Source organism: Anomaloglossus baeobatrachus, chromosome 4 (assembly GCF_048569485.1).
Source record: "Anomaloglossus baeobatrachus isolate aAnoBae1 chromosome 4, aAnoBae1.hap1, whole genome shotgun sequence".
NCBI lineage: Eukaryota > Metazoa > Chordata > Amphibia > Anura > Aromobatidae > Anomaloglossus > Anomaloglossus baeobatrachus.
This window is the reverse complement of record NC_134356.1, coordinates 651,268,738-651,292,120: the sequence shown is the minus strand read 5'-3', so window position 1 is coordinate 651,292,120 and position 23,383 is coordinate 651,268,738. Positions and strand designations below refer to the sequence as shown.

General features: G+C 42.0%; 82 non-coding genes across 82 annotated transcripts; all 82 read left to right on the top strand.

Moving 5' to 3' along the window:
* The first annotated feature begins 16 nt into the window (after positions 1-16).
* On the top strand, positions 17-89 carry TRNAR-ACG (transfer RNA arginine (anticodon ACG)). Its single transcript has one exon. It is a non-coding gene; the product is annotated as a tRNA-Arg (tRNA).
* Positions 90-97: 8 nt separating this feature from the next.
* On the top strand, positions 98-169 carry TRNAH-GUG (transfer RNA histidin (anticodon GUG)). Its single transcript has one exon. It is a non-coding gene; the product is annotated as a tRNA-His (tRNA).
* Positions 170-546: 377 nt separating this feature from the next.
* TRNAR-ACG (transfer RNA arginine (anticodon ACG)) lies at positions 547-619 on the top strand. The gene has a single exon. It is a non-coding gene; the product is annotated as a tRNA-Arg (tRNA).
* An 8-nt stretch (positions 620-627) lies between these two features.
* Positions 628-699, top strand: TRNAH-GUG (transfer RNA histidin (anticodon GUG)). Its single transcript has one exon. It is a non-coding gene; the product is annotated as a tRNA-His (tRNA).
* Positions 700-1,075: 376 nt separating this feature from the next.
* On the top strand, positions 1,076-1,148 carry TRNAR-ACG (transfer RNA arginine (anticodon ACG)). Its single transcript has one exon. It is a non-coding gene; the product is annotated as a tRNA-Arg (tRNA).
* An 8-nt stretch (positions 1,149-1,156) lies between these two features.
* TRNAH-GUG (transfer RNA histidin (anticodon GUG)) lies at positions 1,157-1,228 on the top strand. The gene has a single exon. It is a non-coding gene; the product is annotated as a tRNA-His (tRNA).
* A 376-nt stretch (positions 1,229-1,604) lies between these two features.
* TRNAR-ACG (transfer RNA arginine (anticodon ACG)) lies at positions 1,605-1,677 on the top strand. The gene has a single exon. It is a non-coding gene; the product is annotated as a tRNA-Arg (tRNA).
* An 8-nt stretch (positions 1,678-1,685) lies between these two features.
* Positions 1,686-1,757, top strand: TRNAH-GUG (transfer RNA histidin (anticodon GUG)). The gene has a single exon. It is a non-coding gene; the product is annotated as a tRNA-His (tRNA).
* Positions 1,758-2,133: 376 nt separating this feature from the next.
* On the top strand, positions 2,134-2,206 carry TRNAR-ACG (transfer RNA arginine (anticodon ACG)). Its single transcript has one exon. It is a non-coding gene; the product is annotated as a tRNA-Arg (tRNA).
* An 8-nt stretch (positions 2,207-2,214) lies between these two features.
* TRNAH-GUG (transfer RNA histidin (anticodon GUG)) lies at positions 2,215-2,286 on the top strand. The gene has a single exon. It is a non-coding gene; the product is annotated as a tRNA-His (tRNA).
* A 376-nt stretch (positions 2,287-2,662) lies between these two features.
* TRNAR-ACG (transfer RNA arginine (anticodon ACG)) lies at positions 2,663-2,735 on the top strand. Its single transcript has one exon. It is a non-coding gene; the product is annotated as a tRNA-Arg (tRNA).
* An 8-nt stretch (positions 2,736-2,743) lies between these two features.
* On the top strand, positions 2,744-2,815 carry TRNAH-GUG (transfer RNA histidin (anticodon GUG)). The gene has a single exon. It is a non-coding gene; the product is annotated as a tRNA-His (tRNA).
* Positions 2,816-3,191: 376 nt separating this feature from the next.
* Positions 3,192-3,264, top strand: TRNAR-ACG (transfer RNA arginine (anticodon ACG)). The gene has a single exon. It is a non-coding gene; the product is annotated as a tRNA-Arg (tRNA).
* Positions 3,265-3,272: 8 nt separating this feature from the next.
* On the top strand, positions 3,273-3,344 carry TRNAH-GUG (transfer RNA histidin (anticodon GUG)). The gene has a single exon. It is a non-coding gene; the product is annotated as a tRNA-His (tRNA).
* Positions 3,345-3,720: 376 nt separating this feature from the next.
* On the top strand, positions 3,721-3,793 carry TRNAR-ACG (transfer RNA arginine (anticodon ACG)). The gene has a single exon. It is a non-coding gene; the product is annotated as a tRNA-Arg (tRNA).
* A 473-nt stretch (positions 3,794-4,266) lies between these two features.
* TRNAR-ACG (transfer RNA arginine (anticodon ACG)) lies at positions 4,267-4,339 on the top strand. The gene has a single exon. It is a non-coding gene; the product is annotated as a tRNA-Arg (tRNA).
* Positions 4,340-4,347: 8 nt separating this feature from the next.
* On the top strand, positions 4,348-4,419 carry TRNAH-GUG (transfer RNA histidin (anticodon GUG)). Its single transcript has one exon. It is a non-coding gene; the product is annotated as a tRNA-His (tRNA).
* Positions 4,420-4,795: 376 nt separating this feature from the next.
* Positions 4,796-4,868, top strand: TRNAR-ACG (transfer RNA arginine (anticodon ACG)). The gene has a single exon. It is a non-coding gene; the product is annotated as a tRNA-Arg (tRNA).
* Positions 4,869-4,876: 8 nt separating this feature from the next.
* Positions 4,877-4,948, top strand: TRNAH-GUG (transfer RNA histidin (anticodon GUG)). Its single transcript has one exon. It is a non-coding gene; the product is annotated as a tRNA-His (tRNA).
* A 376-nt stretch (positions 4,949-5,324) lies between these two features.
* On the top strand, positions 5,325-5,397 carry TRNAR-ACG (transfer RNA arginine (anticodon ACG)). The gene has a single exon. It is a non-coding gene; the product is annotated as a tRNA-Arg (tRNA).
* A 456-nt stretch (positions 5,398-5,853) lies between these two features.
* Positions 5,854-5,926, top strand: TRNAR-ACG (transfer RNA arginine (anticodon ACG)). Its single transcript has one exon. It is a non-coding gene; the product is annotated as a tRNA-Arg (tRNA).
* Positions 5,927-5,934: 8 nt separating this feature from the next.
* TRNAH-GUG (transfer RNA histidin (anticodon GUG)) lies at positions 5,935-6,006 on the top strand. Its single transcript has one exon. It is a non-coding gene; the product is annotated as a tRNA-His (tRNA).
* A 376-nt stretch (positions 6,007-6,382) lies between these two features.
* TRNAR-ACG (transfer RNA arginine (anticodon ACG)) lies at positions 6,383-6,455 on the top strand. The gene has a single exon. It is a non-coding gene; the product is annotated as a tRNA-Arg (tRNA).
* Positions 6,456-6,463: 8 nt separating this feature from the next.
* TRNAH-GUG (transfer RNA histidin (anticodon GUG)) lies at positions 6,464-6,535 on the top strand. The gene has a single exon. It is a non-coding gene; the product is annotated as a tRNA-His (tRNA).
* A 905-nt stretch (positions 6,536-7,440) lies between these two features.
* On the top strand, positions 7,441-7,513 carry TRNAR-ACG (transfer RNA arginine (anticodon ACG)). The gene has a single exon. It is a non-coding gene; the product is annotated as a tRNA-Arg (tRNA).
* Positions 7,514-7,521: 8 nt separating this feature from the next.
* On the top strand, positions 7,522-7,593 carry TRNAH-GUG (transfer RNA histidin (anticodon GUG)). The gene has a single exon. It is a non-coding gene; the product is annotated as a tRNA-His (tRNA).
* Positions 7,594-7,969: 376 nt separating this feature from the next.
* Positions 7,970-8,042, top strand: TRNAR-ACG (transfer RNA arginine (anticodon ACG)). Its single transcript has one exon. It is a non-coding gene; the product is annotated as a tRNA-Arg (tRNA).
* An 8-nt stretch (positions 8,043-8,050) lies between these two features.
* TRNAH-GUG (transfer RNA histidin (anticodon GUG)) lies at positions 8,051-8,122 on the top strand. The gene has a single exon. It is a non-coding gene; the product is annotated as a tRNA-His (tRNA).
* A 376-nt stretch (positions 8,123-8,498) lies between these two features.
* On the top strand, positions 8,499-8,571 carry TRNAR-ACG (transfer RNA arginine (anticodon ACG)). The gene has a single exon. It is a non-coding gene; the product is annotated as a tRNA-Arg (tRNA).
* An 8-nt stretch (positions 8,572-8,579) lies between these two features.
* Positions 8,580-8,651, top strand: TRNAH-GUG (transfer RNA histidin (anticodon GUG)). Its single transcript has one exon. It is a non-coding gene; the product is annotated as a tRNA-His (tRNA).
* A 457-nt stretch (positions 8,652-9,108) lies between these two features.
* Positions 9,109-9,180, top strand: TRNAH-GUG (transfer RNA histidin (anticodon GUG)). The gene has a single exon. It is a non-coding gene; the product is annotated as a tRNA-His (tRNA).
* A 376-nt stretch (positions 9,181-9,556) lies between these two features.
* Positions 9,557-9,629, top strand: TRNAR-ACG (transfer RNA arginine (anticodon ACG)). The gene has a single exon. It is a non-coding gene; the product is annotated as a tRNA-Arg (tRNA).
* Positions 9,630-9,637: 8 nt separating this feature from the next.
* On the top strand, positions 9,638-9,709 carry TRNAH-GUG (transfer RNA histidin (anticodon GUG)). The gene has a single exon. It is a non-coding gene; the product is annotated as a tRNA-His (tRNA).
* Positions 9,710-10,085: 376 nt separating this feature from the next.
* TRNAR-ACG (transfer RNA arginine (anticodon ACG)) lies at positions 10,086-10,158 on the top strand. The gene has a single exon. It is a non-coding gene; the product is annotated as a tRNA-Arg (tRNA).
* Positions 10,159-10,166: 8 nt separating this feature from the next.
* On the top strand, positions 10,167-10,238 carry TRNAH-GUG (transfer RNA histidin (anticodon GUG)). Its single transcript has one exon. It is a non-coding gene; the product is annotated as a tRNA-His (tRNA).
* A 376-nt stretch (positions 10,239-10,614) lies between these two features.
* On the top strand, positions 10,615-10,687 carry TRNAR-ACG (transfer RNA arginine (anticodon ACG)). Its single transcript has one exon. It is a non-coding gene; the product is annotated as a tRNA-Arg (tRNA).
* Positions 10,688-10,695: 8 nt separating this feature from the next.
* Positions 10,696-10,767, top strand: TRNAH-GUG (transfer RNA histidin (anticodon GUG)). Its single transcript has one exon. It is a non-coding gene; the product is annotated as a tRNA-His (tRNA).
* Positions 10,768-11,143: 376 nt separating this feature from the next.
* TRNAR-ACG (transfer RNA arginine (anticodon ACG)) lies at positions 11,144-11,216 on the top strand. Its single transcript has one exon. It is a non-coding gene; the product is annotated as a tRNA-Arg (tRNA).
* Positions 11,217-11,224: 8 nt separating this feature from the next.
* TRNAH-GUG (transfer RNA histidin (anticodon GUG)) lies at positions 11,225-11,296 on the top strand. Its single transcript has one exon. It is a non-coding gene; the product is annotated as a tRNA-His (tRNA).
* Positions 11,297-11,672: 376 nt separating this feature from the next.
* TRNAR-ACG (transfer RNA arginine (anticodon ACG)) lies at positions 11,673-11,745 on the top strand. The gene has a single exon. It is a non-coding gene; the product is annotated as a tRNA-Arg (tRNA).
* Positions 11,746-11,753: 8 nt separating this feature from the next.
* On the top strand, positions 11,754-11,825 carry TRNAH-GUG (transfer RNA histidin (anticodon GUG)). The gene has a single exon. It is a non-coding gene; the product is annotated as a tRNA-His (tRNA).
* A 376-nt stretch (positions 11,826-12,201) lies between these two features.
* On the top strand, positions 12,202-12,274 carry TRNAR-ACG (transfer RNA arginine (anticodon ACG)). The gene has a single exon. It is a non-coding gene; the product is annotated as a tRNA-Arg (tRNA).
* An 8-nt stretch (positions 12,275-12,282) lies between these two features.
* TRNAH-GUG (transfer RNA histidin (anticodon GUG)) lies at positions 12,283-12,354 on the top strand. Its single transcript has one exon. It is a non-coding gene; the product is annotated as a tRNA-His (tRNA).
* Positions 12,355-12,730: 376 nt separating this feature from the next.
* Positions 12,731-12,803, top strand: TRNAR-ACG (transfer RNA arginine (anticodon ACG)). Its single transcript has one exon. It is a non-coding gene; the product is annotated as a tRNA-Arg (tRNA).
* Positions 12,804-12,811: 8 nt separating this feature from the next.
* Positions 12,812-12,883, top strand: TRNAH-GUG (transfer RNA histidin (anticodon GUG)). Its single transcript has one exon. It is a non-coding gene; the product is annotated as a tRNA-His (tRNA).
* Positions 12,884-13,259: 376 nt separating this feature from the next.
* Positions 13,260-13,332, top strand: TRNAR-ACG (transfer RNA arginine (anticodon ACG)). The gene has a single exon. It is a non-coding gene; the product is annotated as a tRNA-Arg (tRNA).
* An 8-nt stretch (positions 13,333-13,340) lies between these two features.
* TRNAH-GUG (transfer RNA histidin (anticodon GUG)) lies at positions 13,341-13,412 on the top strand. The gene has a single exon. It is a non-coding gene; the product is annotated as a tRNA-His (tRNA).
* A 376-nt stretch (positions 13,413-13,788) lies between these two features.
* TRNAR-ACG (transfer RNA arginine (anticodon ACG)) lies at positions 13,789-13,861 on the top strand. The gene has a single exon. It is a non-coding gene; the product is annotated as a tRNA-Arg (tRNA).
* An 8-nt stretch (positions 13,862-13,869) lies between these two features.
* TRNAH-GUG (transfer RNA histidin (anticodon GUG)) lies at positions 13,870-13,941 on the top strand. Its single transcript has one exon. It is a non-coding gene; the product is annotated as a tRNA-His (tRNA).
* Positions 13,942-14,317: 376 nt separating this feature from the next.
* TRNAR-ACG (transfer RNA arginine (anticodon ACG)) lies at positions 14,318-14,390 on the top strand. The gene has a single exon. It is a non-coding gene; the product is annotated as a tRNA-Arg (tRNA).
* Positions 14,391-14,398: 8 nt separating this feature from the next.
* On the top strand, positions 14,399-14,470 carry TRNAH-GUG (transfer RNA histidin (anticodon GUG)). Its single transcript has one exon. It is a non-coding gene; the product is annotated as a tRNA-His (tRNA).
* A 375-nt stretch (positions 14,471-14,845) lies between these two features.
* Positions 14,846-14,918, top strand: TRNAR-ACG (transfer RNA arginine (anticodon ACG)). Its single transcript has one exon. It is a non-coding gene; the product is annotated as a tRNA-Arg (tRNA).
* An 8-nt stretch (positions 14,919-14,926) lies between these two features.
* TRNAH-GUG (transfer RNA histidin (anticodon GUG)) lies at positions 14,927-14,998 on the top strand. Its single transcript has one exon. It is a non-coding gene; the product is annotated as a tRNA-His (tRNA).
* A 376-nt stretch (positions 14,999-15,374) lies between these two features.
* On the top strand, positions 15,375-15,447 carry TRNAR-ACG (transfer RNA arginine (anticodon ACG)). The gene has a single exon. It is a non-coding gene; the product is annotated as a tRNA-Arg (tRNA).
* An 8-nt stretch (positions 15,448-15,455) lies between these two features.
* On the top strand, positions 15,456-15,527 carry TRNAH-GUG (transfer RNA histidin (anticodon GUG)). Its single transcript has one exon. It is a non-coding gene; the product is annotated as a tRNA-His (tRNA).
* Positions 15,528-15,903: 376 nt separating this feature from the next.
* TRNAR-ACG (transfer RNA arginine (anticodon ACG)) lies at positions 15,904-15,976 on the top strand. Its single transcript has one exon. It is a non-coding gene; the product is annotated as a tRNA-Arg (tRNA).
* An 8-nt stretch (positions 15,977-15,984) lies between these two features.
* Positions 15,985-16,056, top strand: TRNAH-GUG (transfer RNA histidin (anticodon GUG)). Its single transcript has one exon. It is a non-coding gene; the product is annotated as a tRNA-His (tRNA).
* A 376-nt stretch (positions 16,057-16,432) lies between these two features.
* Positions 16,433-16,505, top strand: TRNAR-ACG (transfer RNA arginine (anticodon ACG)). The gene has a single exon. It is a non-coding gene; the product is annotated as a tRNA-Arg (tRNA).
* An 8-nt stretch (positions 16,506-16,513) lies between these two features.
* TRNAH-GUG (transfer RNA histidin (anticodon GUG)) lies at positions 16,514-16,585 on the top strand. Its single transcript has one exon. It is a non-coding gene; the product is annotated as a tRNA-His (tRNA).
* Positions 16,586-16,961: 376 nt separating this feature from the next.
* On the top strand, positions 16,962-17,034 carry TRNAR-ACG (transfer RNA arginine (anticodon ACG)). The gene has a single exon. It is a non-coding gene; the product is annotated as a tRNA-Arg (tRNA).
* An 8-nt stretch (positions 17,035-17,042) lies between these two features.
* Positions 17,043-17,114, top strand: TRNAH-GUG (transfer RNA histidin (anticodon GUG)). The gene has a single exon. It is a non-coding gene; the product is annotated as a tRNA-His (tRNA).
* A 376-nt stretch (positions 17,115-17,490) lies between these two features.
* TRNAR-ACG (transfer RNA arginine (anticodon ACG)) lies at positions 17,491-17,563 on the top strand. Its single transcript has one exon. It is a non-coding gene; the product is annotated as a tRNA-Arg (tRNA).
* Positions 17,564-17,571: 8 nt separating this feature from the next.
* On the top strand, positions 17,572-17,643 carry TRNAH-GUG (transfer RNA histidin (anticodon GUG)). The gene has a single exon. It is a non-coding gene; the product is annotated as a tRNA-His (tRNA).
* Positions 17,644-18,019: 376 nt separating this feature from the next.
* Positions 18,020-18,092, top strand: TRNAR-ACG (transfer RNA arginine (anticodon ACG)). The gene has a single exon. It is a non-coding gene; the product is annotated as a tRNA-Arg (tRNA).
* Positions 18,093-18,100: 8 nt separating this feature from the next.
* Positions 18,101-18,172, top strand: TRNAH-GUG (transfer RNA histidin (anticodon GUG)). The gene has a single exon. It is a non-coding gene; the product is annotated as a tRNA-His (tRNA).
* Positions 18,173-18,547: 375 nt separating this feature from the next.
* Positions 18,548-18,620, top strand: TRNAR-ACG (transfer RNA arginine (anticodon ACG)). The gene has a single exon. It is a non-coding gene; the product is annotated as a tRNA-Arg (tRNA).
* Positions 18,621-18,628: 8 nt separating this feature from the next.
* On the top strand, positions 18,629-18,700 carry TRNAH-GUG (transfer RNA histidin (anticodon GUG)). The gene has a single exon. It is a non-coding gene; the product is annotated as a tRNA-His (tRNA).
* A 376-nt stretch (positions 18,701-19,076) lies between these two features.
* Positions 19,077-19,149, top strand: TRNAR-ACG (transfer RNA arginine (anticodon ACG)). Its single transcript has one exon. It is a non-coding gene; the product is annotated as a tRNA-Arg (tRNA).
* An 8-nt stretch (positions 19,150-19,157) lies between these two features.
* TRNAH-GUG (transfer RNA histidin (anticodon GUG)) lies at positions 19,158-19,229 on the top strand. The gene has a single exon. It is a non-coding gene; the product is annotated as a tRNA-His (tRNA).
* A 376-nt stretch (positions 19,230-19,605) lies between these two features.
* On the top strand, positions 19,606-19,678 carry TRNAR-ACG (transfer RNA arginine (anticodon ACG)). The gene has a single exon. It is a non-coding gene; the product is annotated as a tRNA-Arg (tRNA).
* An 8-nt stretch (positions 19,679-19,686) lies between these two features.
* Positions 19,687-19,758, top strand: TRNAH-GUG (transfer RNA histidin (anticodon GUG)). Its single transcript has one exon. It is a non-coding gene; the product is annotated as a tRNA-His (tRNA).
* Positions 19,759-20,134: 376 nt separating this feature from the next.
* On the top strand, positions 20,135-20,207 carry TRNAR-ACG (transfer RNA arginine (anticodon ACG)). The gene has a single exon. It is a non-coding gene; the product is annotated as a tRNA-Arg (tRNA).
* An 8-nt stretch (positions 20,208-20,215) lies between these two features.
* On the top strand, positions 20,216-20,287 carry TRNAH-GUG (transfer RNA histidin (anticodon GUG)). Its single transcript has one exon. It is a non-coding gene; the product is annotated as a tRNA-His (tRNA).
* A 457-nt stretch (positions 20,288-20,744) lies between these two features.
* Positions 20,745-20,816, top strand: TRNAH-GUG (transfer RNA histidin (anticodon GUG)). Its single transcript has one exon. It is a non-coding gene; the product is annotated as a tRNA-His (tRNA).
* A 376-nt stretch (positions 20,817-21,192) lies between these two features.
* Positions 21,193-21,265, top strand: TRNAR-ACG (transfer RNA arginine (anticodon ACG)). The gene has a single exon. It is a non-coding gene; the product is annotated as a tRNA-Arg (tRNA).
* Positions 21,266-21,273: 8 nt separating this feature from the next.
* On the top strand, positions 21,274-21,345 carry TRNAH-GUG (transfer RNA histidin (anticodon GUG)). The gene has a single exon. It is a non-coding gene; the product is annotated as a tRNA-His (tRNA).
* Positions 21,346-21,721: 376 nt separating this feature from the next.
* Positions 21,722-21,794, top strand: TRNAR-ACG (transfer RNA arginine (anticodon ACG)). The gene has a single exon. It is a non-coding gene; the product is annotated as a tRNA-Arg (tRNA).
* Positions 21,795-21,802: 8 nt separating this feature from the next.
* Positions 21,803-21,874, top strand: TRNAH-GUG (transfer RNA histidin (anticodon GUG)). The gene has a single exon. It is a non-coding gene; the product is annotated as a tRNA-His (tRNA).
* A 376-nt stretch (positions 21,875-22,250) lies between these two features.
* On the top strand, positions 22,251-22,323 carry TRNAR-ACG (transfer RNA arginine (anticodon ACG)). The gene has a single exon. It is a non-coding gene; the product is annotated as a tRNA-Arg (tRNA).
* Positions 22,324-22,331: 8 nt separating this feature from the next.
* Positions 22,332-22,403, top strand: TRNAH-GUG (transfer RNA histidin (anticodon GUG)). The gene has a single exon. It is a non-coding gene; the product is annotated as a tRNA-His (tRNA).
* Positions 22,404-22,779: 376 nt separating this feature from the next.
* Positions 22,780-22,852, top strand: TRNAR-ACG (transfer RNA arginine (anticodon ACG)). Its single transcript has one exon. It is a non-coding gene; the product is annotated as a tRNA-Arg (tRNA).
* Positions 22,853-23,308: 456 nt separating this feature from the next.
* On the top strand, positions 23,309-23,381 carry TRNAR-ACG (transfer RNA arginine (anticodon ACG)). The gene has a single exon. It is a non-coding gene; the product is annotated as a tRNA-Arg (tRNA).
* Positions 23,382-23,383: the final 2 nt, after the last annotated feature.

Sequence of the window (23,383 nt, the reverse complement as noted above, 5' to 3'; positions counted from 1 at the left end):
AGGTGCTTCTCCAACAGGGCCAGTGGCGCAATGGATAACGCATCTGACTACGGATCAGAAGATTGTAGGTTCGACTCCTATCTGGCTCGAGAAAGTTGCCATGATCGTATAGTGGTGAGTACTCTGCGTTGTGGCCGCAGCAACCCCGGTTCGAATCCGGGTCATGGCATTTTGTGGTTTCTTCACACAGCTTTAAAGTTGGTTTTGGATACTTTGCAGCAATCAGAAAAGAGGCAAACATTTCATTTTGTGTTTGACTTGTGGTACTCTTGCTTTCGATGGTTACTATCTGTAAAAAATGATTTTGCCTGGTCAGAAAAAGTGAGAAAAATTGAAACCTCAGACATAAATTCCAGATGATACAAATTTATTCCATCTGAAACACAAAATCGAGATTGGACAGAAATATTTGCCTATCTTTCTGATTGGATTGGTAAGAAAACAACAAAGGCACGTTTCGCAATAACCTCCTGCTGCAGCTTTTCAATTTGCTTTATCGATGTGGTGCGAAAGTAGTGGTGCGAAAGTAGAGGTGCTTCTCCAACAGGGCCAGTGGCGCAATGGATAACGCATCTGACTACGGATCAGAAGATTGTAGGTTCGACTCCTATCTGGCTCGAGAAAGTTGCCATGATCGTATAGTGGTGAGTACTCTGCGTTGTGGCCGCAGCAACCCCGGTTCGAATCCGGGTCATGGCATTTTGTGGTTTCTTCACACAGCTTTAAAGTTGGTTTTGGATACTTTGCAGCAATCAGAAAAGAGGCAAACATTTCATTTTGTGTTTGACTTGTGGTACTCTTGCTTTCGATGGTTACTATCTGTAAAAAATGATTTTGCCTGGTCAGAAAAAGTGAGAAAAATTGAAACCTCAGACATAAATTCCAGATGATACAAATTTATTCCATCTGAAACACAAAATCGAGATTGGACAGAAATATTTGCCTATTTTTCTGATTGGATTGGTAAGAAAACAACAAAGGCACGTTTCGCAATAACCTCCTGCTGCAGCTTTTCCTTTGCTTTATCGATGTGGTGCGAAAGTAGCGGTGCGAAAGTAGAGGTGCTTCTCCAACAGGGCCAGTGGCGCAATGGATAACGCATCTGACTACGGATCAGAAGATTGTAGGTTCGACTCCTATCTGGCTCGAGAAAGTTGCCATGATCGTATAGTGGTGAGTACTCTGCGTTGTGGCCGCAGCAACCCCGGTTCGAATCCGGGTCATGGCATTTTGTGGTTTCTTCACACAGCTTTAAAGTTGGTTTTGGATACTTTGCAGCAATCAGAAAAGAGGCAAACATTTCATTTTGTGTTTGACTTGTGGTACTCTTGCTTTCGATGGTTACTATCTGTAAAAAATGATTTTGCCTGGTCAGAAAAAGTGAGAAAAATTGAAACCTCAGACATAAATTCCAGATGATACAAATTTATTCCATCTGAAACACAAAATCGAGATTGGACAGAAATATTTGCCTATTTTTCTGATTGGATTGGTAAGAAAACAACAAAGGCACGTTTCGCAATAACCTCCTGCTGCAGCTTTTCCTTTGCTTTATCGATGTGGTGCGAAAGTAGTGGTGCGAAAGTAGAGGTGCTTCTCCAACAGGGCCAGTGGCGCAATGGATAACGCATCTGACTACGGATCAGAAGATTGTAGGTTCGACTCCTATCTGGCTCGAGAAAGTTGCCATGATCGTATAGTGGTGAGTACTCTGCGTTGTGGCCGCAGCAACCCCGGTTCGAATCCGGGTCATGGCATTTTGTGGTTTCTTCACACAGCTTTAAAGTTGGTTTTGGATACTTTGCAGCAATCAGAAAAGAGGCAAACATTTCATTTTGTGTTTGACTTGTGGTACTCTTGCTTTCGATGGTTACTATCTGTAAAAAATGATTTTGCCTGGTCAGAAAAAGTGAGAAAAATTGAAACCTCAGACATAAATTCCAGATGATACAAATTTATTCCATCTGAAACACAAAATCGAGATTGGACAGAAATATTTGCCTATTTTTCTGATTGGATTGGTAAGAAAACAACAAAGGCACGTTTCGCAATAACCTCCTGCTGCAGCTTTTCCTTTGCTTTATCGATGTGGTGCGAAAGTAGTGGTGCGAAAGTAGAGGTGCTTCTCCAACAGGGCCAGTGGCGCAATGGATAACGCATCTGACTACGGATCAGAAGATTGTAGGTTCGACTCCTATCTGGCTCGAGAAAGTTGCCATGATCGTATAGTGGTGAGTACTCTGCGTTGTGGCCGCAGCAACCCCGGTTCGAATCCGGGTCATGGCATTTTGTGGTTTCTTCACACAGCTTTAAAGTTGGTTTTGGATACTTTGCAGCAATCAGAAAAGAGGCAAACATTTCATTTTGTGTTTGACTTGTGGTACTCTTGCTTTCGATGGTTACTATCTGTAAAAAATGATTTTGCCTGGTCAGAAAAAGTGAGAAAAATTGAAACCTCAGACATAAATTCCAGATGATACAAATTTATTCCATCTGAAACACAAAATCGAGATTGGACAGAAATATTTGCCTATCTTTCTGATTGGATTGGTAAGAAAACAACAAAGGCACGTTTCGCAATAACCTCCTGCTGCAGCTTTTCCTTTGCTTTATCGATGTGGTGCGAAAGTAGTGGTGCGAAAGTAGAGGTGCTTCTCCAACAGGGCCAGTGGCGCAATGGATAACGCATCTGACTACGGATCAGAAGATTGTAGGTTCGACTCCTATCTGGCTCGAGAAAGTTGCCATGATCGTATAGTGGTGAGTACTCTGCGTTGTGGCCGCAGCAACCCCGGTTCGAATCCGGGTCATGGCATTTTGTGGTTTCTTCACACAGCTTTAAAGTTGGTTTTGGATACTTTGCAGCAATCAGAAAAGAGGCAAACATTTCATTTTGTGTTTGACTTGTGGTACTCTTGCTTTCGATGGTTACTATCTGTAAAAAATGATTTTGCCTGGTCAGAAAAAGTGAGAAAAATTGAAACCTCAGACATAAATTCCAGATGATACAAATTTATTCCATCTGAAACACAAAATCGAGATTGGACAGAAATATTTGCCTATTTTTCTGATTGGATTGGTAAGAAAACAACAAAGGCACGTTTCGCAATAACCTCCTGCTGCAGCTTTTCCTTTGCTTTATCGATGTGGTGCGAAAGTAGTGGTGCGAAAGTAGAGGTGCTTCTCCAACAGGGCCAGTGGCGCAATGGATAACGCATCTGACTACGGATCAGAAGATTGTAGGTTCGACTCCTATCTGGCTCGAGAAAGTTGCCATGATCGTATAGTGGTGAGTACTCTGCGTTGTGGCCGCAGCAACCCCGGTTCGAATCCGGGTCATGGCATTTTGTGGTTTCTTCACACAGCTTTAAAGTTGGTTTTGGATACTTTGCAGCAATCAGAAAAGAGGCAAACATTTCATTTTGTGTTTGACTTGTGGTACTCTTGCTTTCGATGGTTACTATCTGTAAAAAATGATTTTGCCTGGTCAGAAAAAGTGAGAAAAATTGAAACCTCAGACATAAATTCCAGATGATACAAATTTATTCCATCTGAAACACAAAATCGAGATTGGACAGAAATATTTGCCTATCTTTCTGATTGGATTGGTAAGAAAACAACAAAGGCACGTTTCGCAATAACCTCCTGCTGCAGCTTTTCCTTTGCTTTATCGATGTGGTGCGAAAGTAGTGGTGCGAAAGTAGAGGTGCTTCTCCAACAGGGCCAGTGGCGCAATGGATAACGCATCTGACTACGGATCAGAAGATTGTAGGTTCGACTCCTATCTGGCTCGAGAAAGTTGCCATGATCGTTTAGTGGTGAGTACTCTGCGTTGTGGCCGCAGCAACCCCGGTTCGAATCCGGGTCATGGCATTTTGTGGTTTCTTCACACAGCTTTAAAGTTGGTTTTGGATACTTTGCAGCAATCAGAAAAGAGGCAAACATTTCATTTTGTGTTTGACTTGTGGTACTCTTGCTTTCGATGGTTACTATCTGTAAAAAATGATTTTGCCTGGTCAGAAAAAGTGAGAAAAATTGAAACCTCAGACATAAATTCCAGATGATACAAATTTATTCCATCTGAAACACAAAATCGAGATTGGACAGAAATATTTGCCTATTTTTCTGATTGGATTGGTAAGAAAACAACAAAGGCACGTTTCGCAATAACCTCCTGCTGCAGCTTTTCCTTTGCTTTATCGATGTGGTGCGAAAGTAGTGGTGCGAAAGTAGAGGTGCTTCGAAAGTAGAGGTGCTTCTCCAACAGGGCCAGTGGCGCAATGGATAACGCATCTGACTACGGATCAGAAGATTGTAGGTTCGACTCCTATCTGGCTCGAGAAAGTTGCCATGATCGTATAGTGGTGAGTACTCTGCGTTGTGGCCGCAGCAACCCCGGTTCGAATCCGGGTCATGGCATTTTGTGGTTTCTTCACACAGCTTTAAAGTTGGTTTTGGATACTTTGCAGCAATCAGAAAAGAGGCAAACATTTCATTTTGTGTTTGACTTGTGGTACTCTTGCTTTCGATGGTTACTATCTGTAAAAAATGATTTTGCCTGGTCAGAAAAAGTGAGAAAAATTGAAACCTCAGACATAAATTCCAGATGATACAAATTTATTCCATCTGAAACACAAAATCGAGATTGGACAGAAATATTTGCCTATTTTTCTGATTGGATTGGTAAGAAAACAACAAAGGCACGTTTCGCAATAACCTCCTGCTGCAGCTTTTCCTTTGCTTTATCGATGTGGTGCGAAAGTAGTGGTGCGAAAGTAGAGGTGCTTCTCCAACAGGGCCAGTGGCGCAATGGATAACGCATCTGACTACGGATCAGAAGATTGTAGGTTCGACTCCTATCTGGCTCGAGAAAGTTGCCATGATCGTATAGTGGTGAGTACTCTGCGTTGTGGCCGCAGCAACCCCGGTTCGAATCCGGGTCATGGCATTTTGTGGTTTCTTCACACAGCTTTAAAGTTGGTTTTGGATACTTTGCAGCAATCAGAAAAGAGGCAAACATTTCATTTTGTGTTTGACTTGTGGTACTCTTGCTTTCGATGGTTACTATCTGTAAAAAATGATTTTGCCTGGTCAGAAAAAGTGAGAAAAATTGAAACCTCAGACATAAATTCCAGATGATACAAATTTATTCCATCTGAAACACAAAATCGAGATTGGACAGAAATATTTGCCTATCTTTCTGATTGGATTGGTAAGAAAACAACAAAGGCACGTTTCGCAATAACCTCCTGCTGCAGCTTTTCCTTTGCTTTATCGATGTGGTGCGAAAGTAGTGGTGCGAAAGTAGAGGTGCTTCTCCAACAGGGCCAGTGGCGCAATGGATAACGCATCTGACTACGGATCAGAAGATTGTAGGTTCGACTCCTATCTGGCTCGAGAAAGTTGCCATGATCGTTTAGTGGTGAGTACTCTGCGTTGTGGCCGCAGCAACCCCGGTTCGAATCCGGGTCATGGCATTTTGTGGTTTCTTCACACAGCTTTAAAGTTGGTTTTGGATACTTTGCAGCAATCAGAAAAGAGGCAAACATTTCATTTTGTGTTTGACTTGTGGTACTCTTGCTTTCGATGGTTACTATCTGTAAAAAATGATTTTGCCTGGTCAGAAAAAGTGAGAAAAATTGAAACCTCAGACATAAATTCCAGATGATACAAATTTATTCCATCTGAAACACAAAATCGAGATTGGACAGAAATATTTGCCTATTTTTCTGATTGGATTGGTAAGAAAACAACAAAGGCACGTTTCGCAATAACCTCCTGCTGCAGCTTTTCCTTTGCTTTATCGATGTGGTGCGAAAGTAGTGGTGCGAAAGTAGAGGTGCTTCTCCAACAGGGCCAGTGGCGCAATGGATAACGCATCTGACTACGGATCAGAAGATTGTAGGTTCGACTCCTATCTGGCTCGAGAAAGTTGCCATGATCGTATAGTGGTGAGTACTCTGCGTTGTGGCCGCAGCAACCCCGGTTCGAATCCGGGTCATGGCATTTTGTGGTTTCTTCACACAGCTTTAAAGTTGGTTTTGGATACTTTGCAGCAATCAGAAAAGAGGCAAACATTTCATTTTGTGTTTGACTTGTGGTACTCTTGCTTTCGATGGTTACTATCTGTAAAAAATGATTTTGCCTGGTCAGAAAAAGTGAGAAAAATTGAAACCTCAGACATAAATTCCAGATGATACAAATTTATTCCATCTGAAACACAAAATCGAGATTGGACAGAAATATTTGCCTATTTTTCTGATTGGATTGGTAAGAAAACAACAAAGGCACGTTTCGCAATAACCTCCTGCTGCAGCTTTTCCTTTGCTTTATCGATGTGGTGCGAAAGTAGTGGTGCGAAAGTAGAGGTGCTTCTCCAACAGGGCCAGTGGCGCAATGGATAACGCATCTGACTACGGATCAGAAGATTGTAGGTTCGACTCCTATCTGGCTCGAGAAAGTTGCCATGATCGTATAGTGGTGAGTACTCTGCGTTGTGGCCGCAGCAACCCCGGTTCGAATCCGGGTCATGGCATTTTGTGGTTTCTTCACACAGCTTTAAAGTTGGTTTTGGATACTTTGCAGCAATCAGAAAAGAGGCAAACATTTCATTTTGTGTTTGACTTGTGGTACTCTTGCTTTCGATGGTTACTATCTGTAAAAAATGATTTTGCCTGGTCAGAAAAAGTGAGAAAAATTGAAACCTCAGACATAAATTCCAGATGATACAAATTTATTCCATCTGAAACACAAAATCGAGATTGGACAGAAATATTTGCCTATTTTTCTGATTGGATTGGTAAGAAAACAACAAAGGCACGTTTCGCAATAACCTCCTGCTGCAGCTTTTCCTTTGCTTTATCGATGTGGTGCGAAAGTAGTGGTGCGAAAGTAGAGGTGCTTCTCCAACAGGGCCAGTGGCGCAATGTATAACGCATCTGACTACGGATCAGAAGATTGTAGGTTCGACTCCTATCTGGCTCGAGAAAGTTGCCATGATCGTATAGTGGTGAGTACTCTGCGTTGTGGCTGCAGCAACCCCGGTTCGAATCCGGGTCATGGCATTTTGTGGTTTCTTCACACAGCTTTAAAGTTGGTTTTGGATACTTTGCAGCAATCAGAAAAGAGGCAAACATTTCATTTTGTGTTTGACTTGTGGTACTCTTGCTTTCGATGGTTACTATCTGTAAAAAATGATTTTGCCTGGTCAGAAAAAGTGAGAAAAATTGAAACCTCAGACATAAATTCCAGATGATACAAATTTATTCCATCTGAAACACAAAATCGAGATTGGACAGAAATATTTGCCTATTTTTCTGATTGGATTGGTAAGAAAACAACAAAGGCACGTTTCGCAATAACCTCCTGCTGCAGCTTTTCCTTTGCTTTATCGATGTGGTGCGAAAGTAGTGGTGCGAAAGTAGAGGTGCTTCTCCAACAGGGCCAGTGGCGCAATGGATAACGCATCTGACTACGGATCAGAAGATTGTAGGTTCGACTCCTATCTGGCTCGAGAAAGTTGCCATGATCGTATAGTGGTGAGTACTCTGCGTTGTGGCCGCAGCAACCCCGGTTCGAATCCGGGTCATGGCATTTTGTGGTTTCTTCACACAGCTTTAAAGTTGGTTTTGGATACTTTGCAGCAATCAGAAAAGAGGCAAACATTTCATTTTGTGTTTGACTTGTGGTACTCTTGCTTTCGATGGTTACTATCTGTAAAAAATGATTTTGCCTGGTCAGAAAAAGTGAGAAAAATTGAAACCTCAGACATAAATTCCAGATGATACAAATTTATTCCATCTGAAACACAAAATCGAGATTGGACAGAAATATTTGCCTATTTTTCTGATTGGATTGGTAAGAAAACAACAAAGGCACGTTTCGCAATAACCTCCTGCTGCAGCTTTTCCTTTGCTTTATCGATGTGGTGCGAAAGTAGTGGTGCGAAAGTAGAGGTGCTTCTCCAACAGGGCCAGTGGCGCAATGGATAACGCATCTGACTACGGATCAGAAGATTGTAGGTTCGACTCCTATCTAGCTCGAGAAAGTTGCCATGATCGTATAGTGGTGAGTACTCTGCGTTGTGGCCGCAGCAACCCCGGTTCGAATCCGGGTCATGGCATTTTGTGGTTTCTTCACACAGCTTTAAAGTTGGTTTTGGATACTTTGCAGCAATCAGAAAAGAGGCAAACATTTCATTTTGTGTTTGACTTGTGGTACTCTTGCTTTCGATGGTTACTATCTGTAAAAAATGATTTTGCCTGGTCAGAAAAAGTGAGAAAAATTGAAACCTCAGACATAAATTCCAGATGATACAAATTTATTCCATCTGAAACACAAAATCGAGATTGGACAGAAATATTTGCCTATTTTTCTGATTGGATTGGTAAGAAAACAACAAAGGCACGTTTCGCAATAACCTCCTGCTGCAGCTTTTCCTTTGCTTTATCGATGTGGTGCGAAAGTAGTGGTGCGAAAGTAGAGGTGCTTCTCCAACAGGGCCAGTGGCGCAATGGATAACGCATCTGACTACGGATCAGAAGATTGTAGGTTCGACTCCTATCTGGCTCGAGAAAGTTGCCATGATCGTATAGTGGTGAGTACTCTGCGTTGTGGCCGCAGCAACCCCGGTTCGAATCCGGGTCATGGCATTTTGTGGTTTCTTCACACAGCTTTAAAGTTGGTTTTGGATACTTTGCAGCAATCAGAAAAGAGGCAAACATTTCATTTTGTGTTTGACTTGTGGTACTCTTGCTTTCGATGGTTACTATCTGTAAAAAATGATTTTGCCTGGTCAGAAAAAGTGAGAAAAATTGAAACCTCAGACATAAATTCCAGATGATACAAATTTATTCCATCTGAAACACAAAATCGAGATTGGACAGAAATATTTGCCTATTTTTCTGATTGGATTGGTAAGAAAACAACAAAGGCACGTTTCGCAATAACCTCCTGCTGCAGCTTTTCCTTTGCTTTATCGATGTGGTGCGAAAGTAGTGGTGCGAAAGTAGAGGTGCTTCTCCAACAGGGCCAGTGGCGCAATGTATAACGCATCTGACTACGGATCAGAAGATTGTAGGTTCGACTCCTATCTGGCTCGAGAAAGTTGCCATGATCGTATAGTGGTGAGTACTCTGCGTTGTGGCCGCAGCAACCCCGGTTCGAATCCGGGTCATGGCATTTTGTGGTTTCTTCACACAGCTTTAAAGTTGGTTTTGGATACTTTGCAGCAATCAGAAAAGAGGCAAACATTTCATTTTGTGTTTGACTTGTGGTACTCTTGCTTTCGATGGTTACTATCTGTAAAAAATGATTTTGCCTGGTCAGAAAAAGTGAGAAAAATTGAAACCTCAGACATAAATTCCAGATGATACAAATTTATTCCATCTGAAACACAAAATCGAGATTGGACAGAAATATTTGCCTATTTTTCTGATTGGATTGGTAAGAAAACAACAAAGGCACGTTTCGCAATAACCTCCTGCTGCAGCTTTTCCTTTGCTTTATCGATGTGGTGCGAAAGTAGTGGTGCGAAAGTAGAGGTGCTTCTCCAACAGGGCCAGTGGCGCAATGGATAACGCATCTGACTACGGATCAGAAGATTGTAGGTTCGACTCCTATCTGGCTCGAGAAAGTTGCCATGATCGTATAGTGGTGAGTACTCTGCGTTGTGGCCGCAGCAACCCCGGTTCGAATCCGGGTCATGGCATTTTGTGGTTTCTTCACACAGCTTTAAAGTTGGTTTTGGATACTTTGCAGCAATCAGAAAAGAGGCAAACATTTCATTTTGTGTTTGACTTGTGGTACTCTTGCTTTCGATGGTTACTATCTGTAAAAAATGATTTTGCCTGGTCAGAAAAAGTGAGAAAAATTGAAACCTCAGACATAAATTCCAGATGATACAAATTTATTCCATCTGAAACACAAAATCGAGATTGGACAGAAATATTTGCCTATTTTTCTGATTGGATTGGTAAGAAAACAACAAAGGCACGTTTCGCAATAACCTCCTGCTGCAGCTTTTCCTTTGCTTTATCGATGTGGTGCGAAAGTAGTGGTGCGAAAGTAGAGGTGCTTCTCCAACAGGGCCAGTGGCGCAATGGATAACGCATCTGACTACGGATCAGAAGATTGTAGGTTCGACTCCTATCTAGCTCGAGAAAGTTGCCATGATCGTATAGTGGTGAGTACTCTGCGTTGTGGCCGCAGCAACCCCGGTTCGAATCCGGGTCATGGCATTTTGTGGTTTCTTCACACAGCTTTAAAGTTGGTTTTGGATACTTTGCAGCAATCAGAAAAGAGGCAAACATTTCATTTTGTGTTTGACTTGTGGTACTCTTGCTTTCGATGGTTACTATCTGTAAAAAATGATTTTGCCTGGTCAGAAAAAGTGAGAAAAATTGAAACCTCAGACATAAATTCCAGATGATACAAATTTATTCCATCTGAAACACAAAATCGAGATTGGACAGAAATATTTGCCTATTTTTCTGATTGGATTGGTAAGAAAACAACAAAGGCACGTTTCGCAATAACCTCCTGCTGCAGCTTTTCCTTTGCTTTATCGATGTGGTGCGAAAGTAGTGGTGCGAAAGTAGAGGTGCTTCTCCAACAGGGCCAGTGGCGCAATGGATAACGCATCTGACTACGGATCAGAAGATTGTAGGTTCGACTCCTATCTGGCTCGAGAAAGTTGCCATGATCGTATAGTGGTGAGTACTCTGCGTTGTGGCCGCAGCAACCCCGGTTCGAATCCGGGTCATGGCATTTTGTGGTTTCTTCACACAGCTTTAAAGTTGGTTTTGGATACTTTGCAGCAATCAGAAAAGAGGCAAACATTTCATTTTGTGTTTGACTTGTGGTACTCTTGCTTTCGATGGTTACTATCTGTAAAAAATGATTTTGCCTGGTCAGAAAAAGTGAGAAAAATTGAAACCTCAGACATAAATTCCAGATGATACAAATTTATTCCATCTGAAACACAAAATCGAGATTGGACAGAAATATTTGCCTATTTTTCTGATTGGATTGGTAAGAAAACAACAAAGGCACGTTTCGCAATAACCTCCTGCTGCAGCTTTTCCTTTGCTTTATCGATGTGGTGCGAAAGTAGTGGTGCGAAAGTAGAGGTGCTTCTCCAACAGGGCCAGTGGCGCAATGGATAACGCATCTGACTACGGATCAGAAGATTGTAGGTTCGACTCCTATCTGGCTCGAGAAAGTTGCCATGATCGTATAGTGGTGAGTACTCTGCGTTGTGGCCGCAGCAACCCCGGTTCGAATCCGGGTCATGGCATTTTGTGGTTTCTTCACACAGCTTTAAAGTTGGTTTTGGATACTTTGCAGCAATCAGAAAAGAGGCAAACATTTCATTTTGTGTTTGACTTGTGGTACTCTTGCTTTCGATGGTTACTATCTGTAAAAAATGATTTTGCCTGGTCAGAAAAAGTGAGAAAAATTGAAACCTCAGACATAAATTCCAGATGATACAAATTTATTCCATCTGAAACACAAAATCGAGATTGGACAGAAATATTTGCCTATTTTTCTGATTGGATTGGTAAGAAAACAACAAAGGCACGTTTCGCAATAACCTCCTGCTGCAGCTTTTCCTTTGCTTTATCGATGTGGTGCGAAAGTAGTGGTGCGAAAGTAGAGGTGCTTCTCCAACAGGGCCAGTGGCGCAATGGATAACGCATCTGACTACGGATCAGAAGATTGTAGGTTCGACTCCTATCTGGCTCGAGAAAGTTGCCATGATCGTATAGTGGTGAGTACTCTGCGTTGTGGCCGCAGCAACCCCGGTTCGAATCCGGGTCATGGCATTTTGTGGTTTCTTCACACAGCTTTAAAGTTGGTTTTGGATACTTTGCAGCAATCAGAAAAGAGGCAAACATTTCATTTTGTGTTTGACTTGTGGTACTCTTGCTTTCGATGGTTACTATCTGTAAAAAATGATTTTGCCTGGTCAGAAAAAGTGAGAAAAATTGAAACCTCAGACATAAATTCCAGATGATACAAATTTATTCCATCTGAAACACAAAATCGAGATTGGACAGAAATATTTGCCTATTTTTCTGATTGGATTGGTAAGAAAACAACAAAGGCACGTTTCGCAATAACCTCCTGCTGCAGCTTTTCCTTTGCTTTATCGATGTGGTGCGAAAGTAGTGGTGCGAAAGTAGAGGTGCTTCTCCAACAGGGCCAGTGGCGCAATGGATAACGCATCTGACTACGGATCAGAAGATTGTAGGTTCGACTCCTATCTGGCTCGAGAAAGTTGCCATGATCGTATAGTGGTGAGTACTCTGCGTTGTGGCCGCAGCAACCCCGGTTCGAATCCGGGTCATGGCATTTTGTGGTTTCTTCACACAGCTTTAAAGTTGGTTTTGGATACTTTGCAGCAATCAGAAAAGAGGCAAACATTTCATTTTGTGTTTGACTTGTGGTACTCTTGCTTTCGATGGTTACTATCTGTAAAAAATGATTTTGCCTGGTCAGAAAAAGTGAGAAAAATTGAAACCTCAGACATAAATTCCAGATGATACAAATTTATTCCATCTGAAACACAAAATCGAGATTGGACAGAAATATTTGCCTATTTTTCTGATTGGATTGGTAAGAAAACAACAAAGGCACGTTTCGCAATAACCTCCTGCTGCAGCTTTTCCTTTGCTTTATCGATGTGGTGCGAAAGTAGTGGTGCGAAAGTAGAGGTGCTTCTCCAACAGGGCCAGTGGCGCAATGGATAACGCATCTGACTACGGATCAGAAGATTGTAGGTTCGACTCCTATCTGGCTCGAGAAAGTTGCCATGATCGTATAGTGGTGAGTACTCTGCGTTGTGGCCGCAGCAACCCCGGTTCGAATCCGGGTCATGGCATTTTGTGGTTTCTTCACACAGCTTTAAAGTTGGTTTTGGATACTTTGCAGCAATCAGAAAAGAGGCAAACATTTCATTTTGTGTTTGACTTGTGGTACTCTTGCTTTCGATGGTTACTATCTGTAAAAAATGATTTTGCCTGGTCAGAAAAAGTGAGAAAAATTGAAACCTCAGACATAAATTCCAGATGATACAAATTTATTCCATCTGAAACACAAAATCGAGATTGGACAGAAATATTTGCCTATTTTTCTGATTGGATTGGTAAGAAAACAACAAAGGCACGTTTCGCAATAACCTCCTGCTGCAGCTTTTCCTTTGCTTTATCGATGTGGTGCGAAAGTAGTGGTGCGAAAGTAGAGGTGCTTCTCCAACAGGGCCAGTGGCGCAATGGATAACGCATCTGACTACGGATCAGAAGATTGTAGGTTCGACTCCTATCTGGCTCGAGAAAGTTGCCATGATCGTATAGTGGTGAGTACTCTGCGTTGTGGCCGCAGCAACCCCGGTTCGAATCCGGGTCATGGCATTTTGTGGTTTCTTCACACAGCTTTAAAGTTGGTTTTGGATACTTTGCAGCAATCAGAAAAGAGGCAAACATTTCATTTTGTGTTTGACTTGTGGTACTCTTGCTTTCGATGGTTACTATCTGTAAAAAATGATTTTGCCTGGTCAGAAAAAGTGAGAAAAATTGAAACCTCAGACATAAATTCCAGATGATACAAATTTATTCCATCTGAAACACAAAATCGAGATTGGACAGAAATATTTGCCTATTTTTCTGATTGGATTGGTAAGAAAACAACAAAGGCACGTTTCGCAATAACCTCCTGCTGCAGCTTTTCCTTTGCTTTATCGATGTGGTGCGAAAGTAGTGGTGCGAAAGTAGAGGTGCTTCTCCAACAGGGCCAGTGGCGCAATGGATAACGCATCTGACTACGGATCAGAAGATTGTAGGTTCGACTCCTATCTGGCTCGAGAAAGTTGCCATGATCGTATAGTGGTGAGTACTCTGCGTTGTGGCCGCAGCAACCCCGGTTCGAATCCGGGTCATGGCATTTTGTGGTTTCTTCACACAGCTTTAAAGTTGGTTTTGGATACTTTGCAGCAATCAGAAAAGAGGCAAACATTTCATTTTGTGTTTGACTTGTGGTACTCTTGCTTTCGATGGTTACTATCTGTAAAAAATGATTTTGCCTGGTCAGAAAAAGTGAGAAAAATTGAAACCTCAGACATAAATTCCAGATGATACAAATTTATTCCATCTGAAACACAAAATCGAGATTGGACAGAAATATTTGCCTATTTTTCTGATTGGATTGGTAAGAAAACAACAAAGGCACGTTTCGCAATAACCTCCTGCTGCAGCTTTTCCTTTGCTTTATCGATGTGGTGCGAAAGTAGTGGTGCGAAAGTAGAGGTGCTTCTCCAATAGGGCCAGTGGCGCAATGGATAACGCATCTGACTACGGATCAGAAGATTGTAGGTTCGACTCCTATCTGGCTCGAGAAAGTTGCCATGATCGTATAGTGGTGAGTACTCTGCGTTGTGGCCGCAGCAACCCCGGTTCGAATCCGGGTCATGGCATTTTGTGGTTTTTTCACACAGCTTTAAAGTTGGTTTTGGATACTTTGCAGAATCAGAAAAGAGGCAAACATTTCATTTTGTGTTTGACTTGTGGTACTCTTGCTTTCGATGGTTACTATCTGTAAAAAATGATTTTGCCTGGTCAGAAAAAGTGAGAAAAATTGAAACCTCAGACATAAATTCCAGATGATACAAATTTATTCCATCTGAAACACAAAATCGAGATTGGACAGAAATATTTGCCTATTTTTCTGATTGGATTGGTAAGAAAACAACAAAGGCACGTTTCGCAATAACCTCCTGCTGCAGCTTTTCCTTTGCTTTATCGATGTGGTGCGAAAGTAGTGGTGCGAAAGTAGAGGTGCTTCTCCAACAGGGCCAGTGGCGCAATGGATAACGCATCTGACTACGGATCAGAAGATTGTAGGTTCGACTCCTATCTGGCTCGAGAAAGTTGCCATGATCGTATAGTGGTGAGTACTCTGCGTTGTGGCCGCAGCAACCCCGGTTCGAATCCGGGTCATGGCATTTTGTGGTTTCTTCACACAGCTTTAAAGTTGGTTTTGGATACTTTGCAGCAATCAGAAAAGAGGCAAACATTTCATTTTGTGTTTGACTTGTGGTACTCTTGCTTTCGATGGTTACTATCTGTAAAAAATGATTTTGCCTGGTCAGAAAAAGTGAGAAAAATTGAAACCTCAGACATAAATTCCAGATGATACAAATTTATTCCATCTGAAACACAAAATCGAGATTGGACAGAAATATTTGCCTATTTTTCTGATTGGATTGGTAAGAAAACAACAAAGGCACGTTTCGCAATAACCTCCTGCTGCAGCTTTTCCTTTGCTTTATCGATGTGGTGCGAAAGTAGTGGTGCGAAAGTAGAGGTGCTTCTCCAACAGGGCCAGTGGCGCAATGGATAACGCATCTGACTACGGATCAGAAGATTGTAGGTTCGACTCCTATCTGGCTCGAGAAAGTTGCCATGATCGTATAGTGGTGAGTACTCTGCGTTGTGGCCGCAGCAACCCCGGTTCGAATCCGGGTCATGGCATTTTGTGGTTTCTTCACACAGCTTTAAAGTTGGTTTTAGATACTTTGCAGCAATCAGAAAAGAGGCAAACATTTAATTTTGTGTTTGACTTGTGGTACTCTTGCTTTCGATGGTTACTATCTGTAAAAAATGATTTTGCCTGGTCAGAAAAAGTGAGAAAAATTGAAACCTCAGACATAAATTCCAGATGATACAAATTTATTCCATCTGAAACACAAAATCGAGATTGGACAGAAATATTTGCCTATTTTTCTGATTGGATTGGTAAGAAAACAACAAAGGCACGTTTCGCAATAACCTCCTGCTGCAGCTTTTCCTTTGCTTTATCGATGTGGTGCGAAAGTAGTGGTGCGAAAGTAGAGGTGCTTCTCCAACAGGGCCAGTGGCGCAATGGATAACGCATCTGACTACGGATCAGAAGATTGTAGGTTCGACTCCTATCTGGCTCGAGAAAGTTGCCATGATCGTATAGTGGTGAGTACTCTGCGTTGTGGCCGCAGCAACCCCGGTTCGAATCCGGGTCATGGCATTTTGTGGTTTCTTCACACAGCTTTAAAGTTGGTTTTGGATACTTTGCAGCAATCAGAAAAGAGGCAAACATTTCATTTTGTGTTTGACTTGTGGTACTCTTGCTTTCGATGGTTACTATCTGTAAAAAATGATTTTGCCTGGTCAGAAAAAGTGAGAAAAATTGAAACCTCAGACATAAATTCCAGATGATACAAATTTATTCCATCTGAAACACAAAATCGAGATTGGACAGAAATATTTGCCTATTTTTCTGATTGGATTGGTAAGAAAACAACAAAGGCACGTTTCGCAATAACCTCCTGCTGCAGCTTTTCCTTTGCTTTATCGATGTGGTGCGAAAGTAGTGGTGCGAAAGTAGAGGTGCTTCTCCAACAGGGCCAGTGGCGCAATGGATAACGCATCTGACTACGGATCAGAAGATTGTAGGTTCGACTCCTATCTGGCTCGAGAAAGTTGCCATGATCGTATAGTGGTGAGTACTCTGCGTTGTGGCCGCAGCAACCCCGGTTCGAATCCGGGTCATGGCATTTTGTGGTTTCTTCACACAGCTTTAAAGTTGGTTTTGGATACTTTGCAGCAATCAGAAAAGAGGCAAACATTTCATTTTGTGTTTGACTTGTGGTACTCTTGCTTTCGATGGTTACTATCTGTAAAAAATGATTTTGCCTGGTCAGAAAAAGTGAGAAAAATTGAAACCTCAGACATAAATTCCAGATGATACAAATTTATTCCATCTGAAACACAAAATCGAGATTGGACAGAAATATTTGCCTATTTTTCTGATTGGATTGGTAAGAAAACAACAAAGGCACGTTTCGCAATAACCTCCTGCTGCAGCTTTTCCTTTGCTTTATCGATGTGGTGCGAAAGTAGTGGTGCGAAAGTAGAGGTGCTTCTCCAACAGGGCCAGTGGCGCAATGGATAACGCATCTGACTACGGATCAGAAGATTGTAGGTTCGACTCCTATCTGGCTCGAGAAAGTTGCCATGATCGTATAGTGGTGAGTACTCTGCGTTGTGGCCGCAGCAACCCCGGTTCGAATCCGGGTCATGGCATTTTGTGGTTTCTTCACACAGCTTTAAAGTTGGTTTTGGATACTTTGCAGCAATCAGAAAAGAGGCAAACATTTCATTTTGTGTTTGACTTGTGGTACTCTTGCTTTCGATGGTTACTATCTGTAAAAAATGATTTTGCCTGGTCAGAAAAAGTGAGAAAAATTGAAACCTCAGACATAAATTCCAGATGATACAAATTTATTCCATCTGAAACACAAAATCGAGATTGGACAGAAATATTTGCCTATTTTTCTGATTGGATTGGTAAGAAAACAACAAAGGCACGTTTCGCAATAACCTCCTGCTGCAGCTTTTCCTTTGCTTTATCGATGTGGTGCGAAAGTAGTGGTGCGAAAGTAGAGGTGCTTCTCCAACAGGGCCAGTGGCGCAATGGATAACGCATCTGACTACGGATCAGAAGATTGTAGGTTCGACTCCTATCTGGCTCGAGAAAGTTGCCATGATCGTATAGTGGTGAGTACTCTGCGTTGTGGCCGCAGCAACCCCGGTTCGAATCCGGGTCATGGCATTTTGTGGTTTCTTCACACAGCTTTAAAGTTGGTTTTGGATACTTTGCAGCAATCAGAAAAGAGGCAAACATTTCATTTTGTGTTTGACTTGTGGTACTCTTGCTTTCGATGGTTACTATCTGTAAAAAATGATTTTGCCTGGTCAGAAAAAGTGAGAAAAATTGAAACCTCAGACATAAATTCCAGATGATACAAATTTATTCCATCTGAAACACAAAATCGAGATTGGACAGAAATATTTGCCTATTTTTCTGATTGGATTGGTAAGAAAACAACAAAGGCACGTTTCGCAATAACCTCCTGCTGCAGCTTTTCCTTTGCTTTATCGATGTGGTGCGAAAGTAGTGGTGCGAAAGTAGAGGTGCTTCTCCAACAGGGCCAGTGGCGCAATGGATAACGCATCTGACTACGGATCAGAAGATTGTAGGTTCGACTCCTATCTGGCTCGAGAAAGTTGCCATGATCGTATAGTGGTGAGTACTCTGCGTTGTGGCCGCAGCAACCCCGGTTCGAATCCGGGTCATGGCATTTTGTGGTTTCTTCACAAAGCTTTAAAGTTGGTTTTGGATACTTTGCAGCAATCAGAAAAGAGGCAAACATTTCATTTTGTGTTTGACTTGTGGTACTCTTGCTTTCGATGGTTACTATCTGTAAAAAATGATTTTGCCTGGTCAGAAAAAGTGAGAAAAATTGAAACCTCAGACATAAATTCCAGATGATACAAATTTATTCCATCTGAAACACAAAATCGAGATTGGACAGAAATATTTGCCTATTTTTCTGATTGGATTGGTAAGAAAACAACAAAGGCACGTTTCGCAATAACCTCCTGCTGCAGCTTTTCCTTGCTTTATCGATGTGGTGCGAAAGTAGTGGTGCGAAAGTAGAGGTGCTTCTCCAACAGGGCCAGTGGCGCAATGGATAACGCATCTGACTACGGATCAGAAGATTGTAGGTTCGATTCCTATCTGGCTCGAGAAAGTTGCCATGATCGTATAGTGGTGAGTACTCTGCGTTGTGGCCGCAGCAACCCCGGTTCGAATCCGGGTCATGGCATTTTGTGGTTTCTTCACACAGCTTTAAAGTTGGTTTTGGATACTTTGCAGCAATCAGAAAAGAGGCAAACATTTCATTTTGTGTTTGACTTGTGGTACTCTTGCTTTCGATGGTTACTATCTGTAAAAAATGATTTTGCCTGGTCAGAAAAAGTGAGAAAAATTGAAACCTCAGACATAAATTCCAGATGATACAAATTTATTCCATCTGAAACACAAAATCGAGATTGGACAGAAATATTTGCCTATTTTTCTGATTGGATTGGTAAGAAAACAACAAAGGCACGTTTCGCAATAACCTCCTGCTGCAGCTTTTCCTTTGCTTTATCGATGTGGTGCGAAAGTAGTGGTGCGAAAGTAGAGGTGCTTCTCCAACAGGGCCAGTGGCGCAATGGATAACGCATCTGACTACGGATCAGAAGATTGTAGGTTCGACTCCTATCTGGCTCGAGAAAGTTGCCATGATCGTATAGTGGTGAGTACTCTGCGTTGTGGCCGCAGCAACCCCGGTTCGAATCCGGGTCATGGCATTTTGTGGTTTCTTCACACAGCTTTAAAGTTGGTTTTGGATACTTTGCAGCAATCAGAAAAGAGGCAAACATTTCATTTTGTGTTTGACTTGTGGTACTCTTGCTTTCGATGGTTACTATCTGTAAAAAATGATTTTGCCTGGTCAGAAAAAGTGAGAAAAATTGAAACCTCAGACATAAATTCCAGATGATACAAATTTATTCCATCTGAAACACAAAATCGAGATTGGACAGAAATATTTGCCTATTTTTCTGATTGGATTGGTAAGAAAACAACAAAGGCACGTTTCGCAATAACCTCCTGCTGCAGCTTTTCCTTTGCTTTATCGATGTGGTGCGAAAGTAGTGGTGCGAAAGTAGAGGTGCTTCTCCAACAGGGCCAGTGGCGCAATGGATAACGCATCTGACTACGGATCAGAAGATTGTAGGTTCGACTCCTATCTGGCTCGAGAAAGTTGCCATGATCGTATAGTGGTGAGTACTCTGCGTTGTGGCCGCAGCAACCCCGGTTCGAATCCGGGTCATGGCATTTTGTGGTTTCTTCACACAGCTTTAAAGTTGGTTTTGGATACTTTGCAGCAATCAGAAAAGAGGCAAACATTTCATTTTGTGTTTGACTTGTGGTACTCTTGCTTTCGATGGTTACTATCTGTAAAAAATGATTTTGCCTGGTCAGAAAAAGTGAGAAAAATTGAAACCTCAGACATAAATTCCAGATGATACAAATTTATTCCATCTGAAACACAAAATCGAGATTGGACAGAAATATTTGCCTATTTTTCTGATTGGATTGGTAAGAAAACAACAAAGGCACGTTTCGCAATAACCTCCTGCTGCAGCTTTTCCTTTGCTTTATCGATGTGGTGCGAAAGTAGTGGTGCGAAAGTAGAGGTGCTTCTCCAACAGGGCCAGTGGCGCAATGGATAACGCATCTGACTACGGATCAGAAGATTGTAGGTTCGACTCCTATCTGGCTCGAGAAAGTTGCCATGATCGTATAGTGGTGAGTACTCTGCGTTGTGGCCGCAGCAACCCCGGTTCGAATCCGGGTCATGGCATTTTGTGGTTTCTTCACACAGCTTTAAAGTTGGTTTTGGATACTTTGCAGCAATCAGAAAAGAGGCAAACATTTCATTTTGTGTTTGACTTGTGGTACTCTTGCTTTCGATGGTTACTATCTGTAAAAAATGATTTTGCCTGGTCAGAAAAAGTGAGAAAAATTGAAACCTCAGACATAAATTCCAGATGATACAAATTTATTCCATCTGAAACACAAAATCGAGATTGGACAGAAATATTTGCCTATTTTTCTGATTGGATTGGTAAGAAAACAACAAAGGCACGTTTCGCAATAACCTCCTGCTGCAGCTTTTCCTTTGCTTTATCGATGTGGTGTGAAAGTAGTGGTGCGAAAGTAGAGGTGCTTCTCCAACAGGGCCAGTGGCGCAATGGATAACGCAGCTGACTACGGATCAGAAGATTGTAGGTTCGACTCCTATCTGGATCGAGAAAGTTGCCATGATCGTATAGTGGTGAGTACTCTGCGTTGTGGCCGCAGCAACCCCGGTTCGAATCCGGGTCATGGCATTTTGTGGTTTCTTCACACAGCTTTAAAGTTGGTTTTGGATACTTTGCAGCAATCAGAAAAGAGGCAAACATTTCATTTTGTGTTTGACTTGTGGTACTCTTGCTTTCGATGGTTACTATCTGTAAAAAATGATTTTGCCTGGTCAGAAAAAGTGAGAAAAATTGAAACCTCAGACATAAATTCCAGATGATACAAATTTATTCCATCTGAAACACAAAATCGAGATTGGACAGAAATATTTGCCCATTTTTCTGATTGGATTGGTAAGAAAACAACAAAGGCACGTTTCGCAATAACCTCCTGCTGCAGCTTTTCCTTTGCTTTATCGATGTGGTGCGAAAGTAGTGGTGCGAAAGTAGAGGTGCTTCTCCAACAGGGCCAGTGGCGCAATGGATAACGCATCTGACTACGGATCAGAAGATTGTAGGTTCGACTCCTATCTGGCTCGAGAAAGTTGCCATGATCGTATAGTGGTGAGTACTCTGCGTTGTGGCCGCAGCAACCCCGGTTCGAATCCGGGTCATGGCATTTTGTGGTTTCTTCACACAGCTTTAAAGTTGGTTTTGGATACTTTGCAGCAATCAGAAAAGAGGCAAACATTTCATTTTGTGTTTGACTTGTGGTACTCTTGCTTTCGATGGTTACTATCTGTAAAAAATGATTTTGCCTGGTCAGAAAAAGTGAGAAAAATTGAAACCTCAGACATAAATTCCAGATGATACAAATTTATTCCATCTGAAACACAAAATCGAGATTGGACAGAAATATTTGCCTATTTTTCTGATTGGATTGGTAAGAAAACAACAAAGGCACGTTTCGCAATAACCTCCTGCTGCAGCTTTTCCTTTGCTTTATCGATGTGGTGCGAAAGTAGTGGTGCGAAAGTAGAGGTGCTTCTCCAACAGGGCCAGTGGCGCAATGGATAACGCATCTGACTACGGATCAGAAGATTGTAGGTTCGACTCCTATCTGGCTCGAGAAAGTTGCCATGATCGTATAGTGGTGAGTACTCTGCGTTGTGGCCGCAGCAACCCCGGTTCGAATCCGGGTCATGGCATTTTGTGGTTTCTTCACACAGCTTTAAAGTTGGTTTTGGATACTTTGCAGCAATCAGAAAAGAGGCAAACATTTCATTTTGTGTTTGACTTGTGGTACTCTTGCTTTCGATGGTTACTATCTGTAAAAAATGATTTTGCCTGGTCAGAAAAAGTGAGAAAAATTGAAACCTCAGACATAAATTCCAGATGATACAAATTTATTCCATCTGAAACACAAAATCGAGATTGGACAGAAATATTTGCCTATTTTTCTGATTGGATTGGTAAGAAAACAACAAAGGCACGTTTCGCAATAACCTCCTGCTGCAGCTTTTCCTTTGCTTTATCGATGTGGTGCGAAAGTAGTGGTGCGAAAGTAGAGGTGCTTCTCCAACAGGGCCAGTGGCGCAATGGATAACGCATCTGACTACGGATCAGAAGATTGTAGGTTCGACTCCTATCTGGCTCGAGAAAGTTGCCATGATCGTATAGTGGTGAGTACTCTGCGTTGTGGCCGCAGCAACCCCGGTTCGAATCCGGGTCATGGCATTTTGTGGTTTCTTCACACAGCTTTAAAGTTGGTTTTGGATACTTTGCAGCAATCAGAAAAGAGGCAAACATTTCATTTTGTGTTTGACTTGTGGTACTCTTGCTTTCGATGGTTACTATCTGTAAAAAATAATTTTGCCTGGTCAGAAAAAGTGAGAAAAATTGAAACCTCAGACATAAATTCCAGATGATACAAATTTATTCCATCTGAAACACAAAATCGAGATTGGACAGAAATATTTGCCTATTTTTCTGATTGGATTGGTAAGAAAACAACAAAGGCACGTTTCGCAATAACCTCCTGCTGCAGCTTTTCCTTTGCTTTATCGATGTGGTGCGAAAGTAGTGGTGCGAAAGTAGAGGTGCTTCTCCAACAGGGCCAGTGGCGCAATGGATAACGCATCTGACTACGGATCAGAAGATTGTAGGTTCGACTCCTATCTGGCTCGAGAAAGTTGCCATGATCGTATAGTGGTGAGTACTCTGCGTTGTGGCCGCAGCAACCCCGGTTCGAATCAGGGTCATGGCATTTTGTGGTTTCTTCACACAGCTTTAAAGTTGGTTTTGGATACTTTGCAGCAATCAGAAAAGAGGCAAACATTTCATTTTGTGTTTGACTTGTGGTACTCTTGCTTTCGATGGTTACTATCTGTAAAAAATGATTTTGCCTGGTCAGAAAAAGTGAGAAAAATTGAAACCTCAGACATAAATTCCAGATGATACAAATTTATTCCATCTGAAACACAAAATCGAGATTGGACAGAAATATTTGCCTATTTTTCTGATTGGATTGGTAAGAAAACAACAAAGGCACGTTTCGCAATAACCTCCTGCTGCAGCTTTTCCTTTGCTTTATCGATGTGGTGCGAAAGTAGTGGTGCGAAAGTAGAGGTGCTTCTCCAACAGGGCCAGTGGCGCAATGGATAACGCATCTGACTACGGATCAGAAGATTGTAGGTTCGACTCCTATCTGGCTCGAG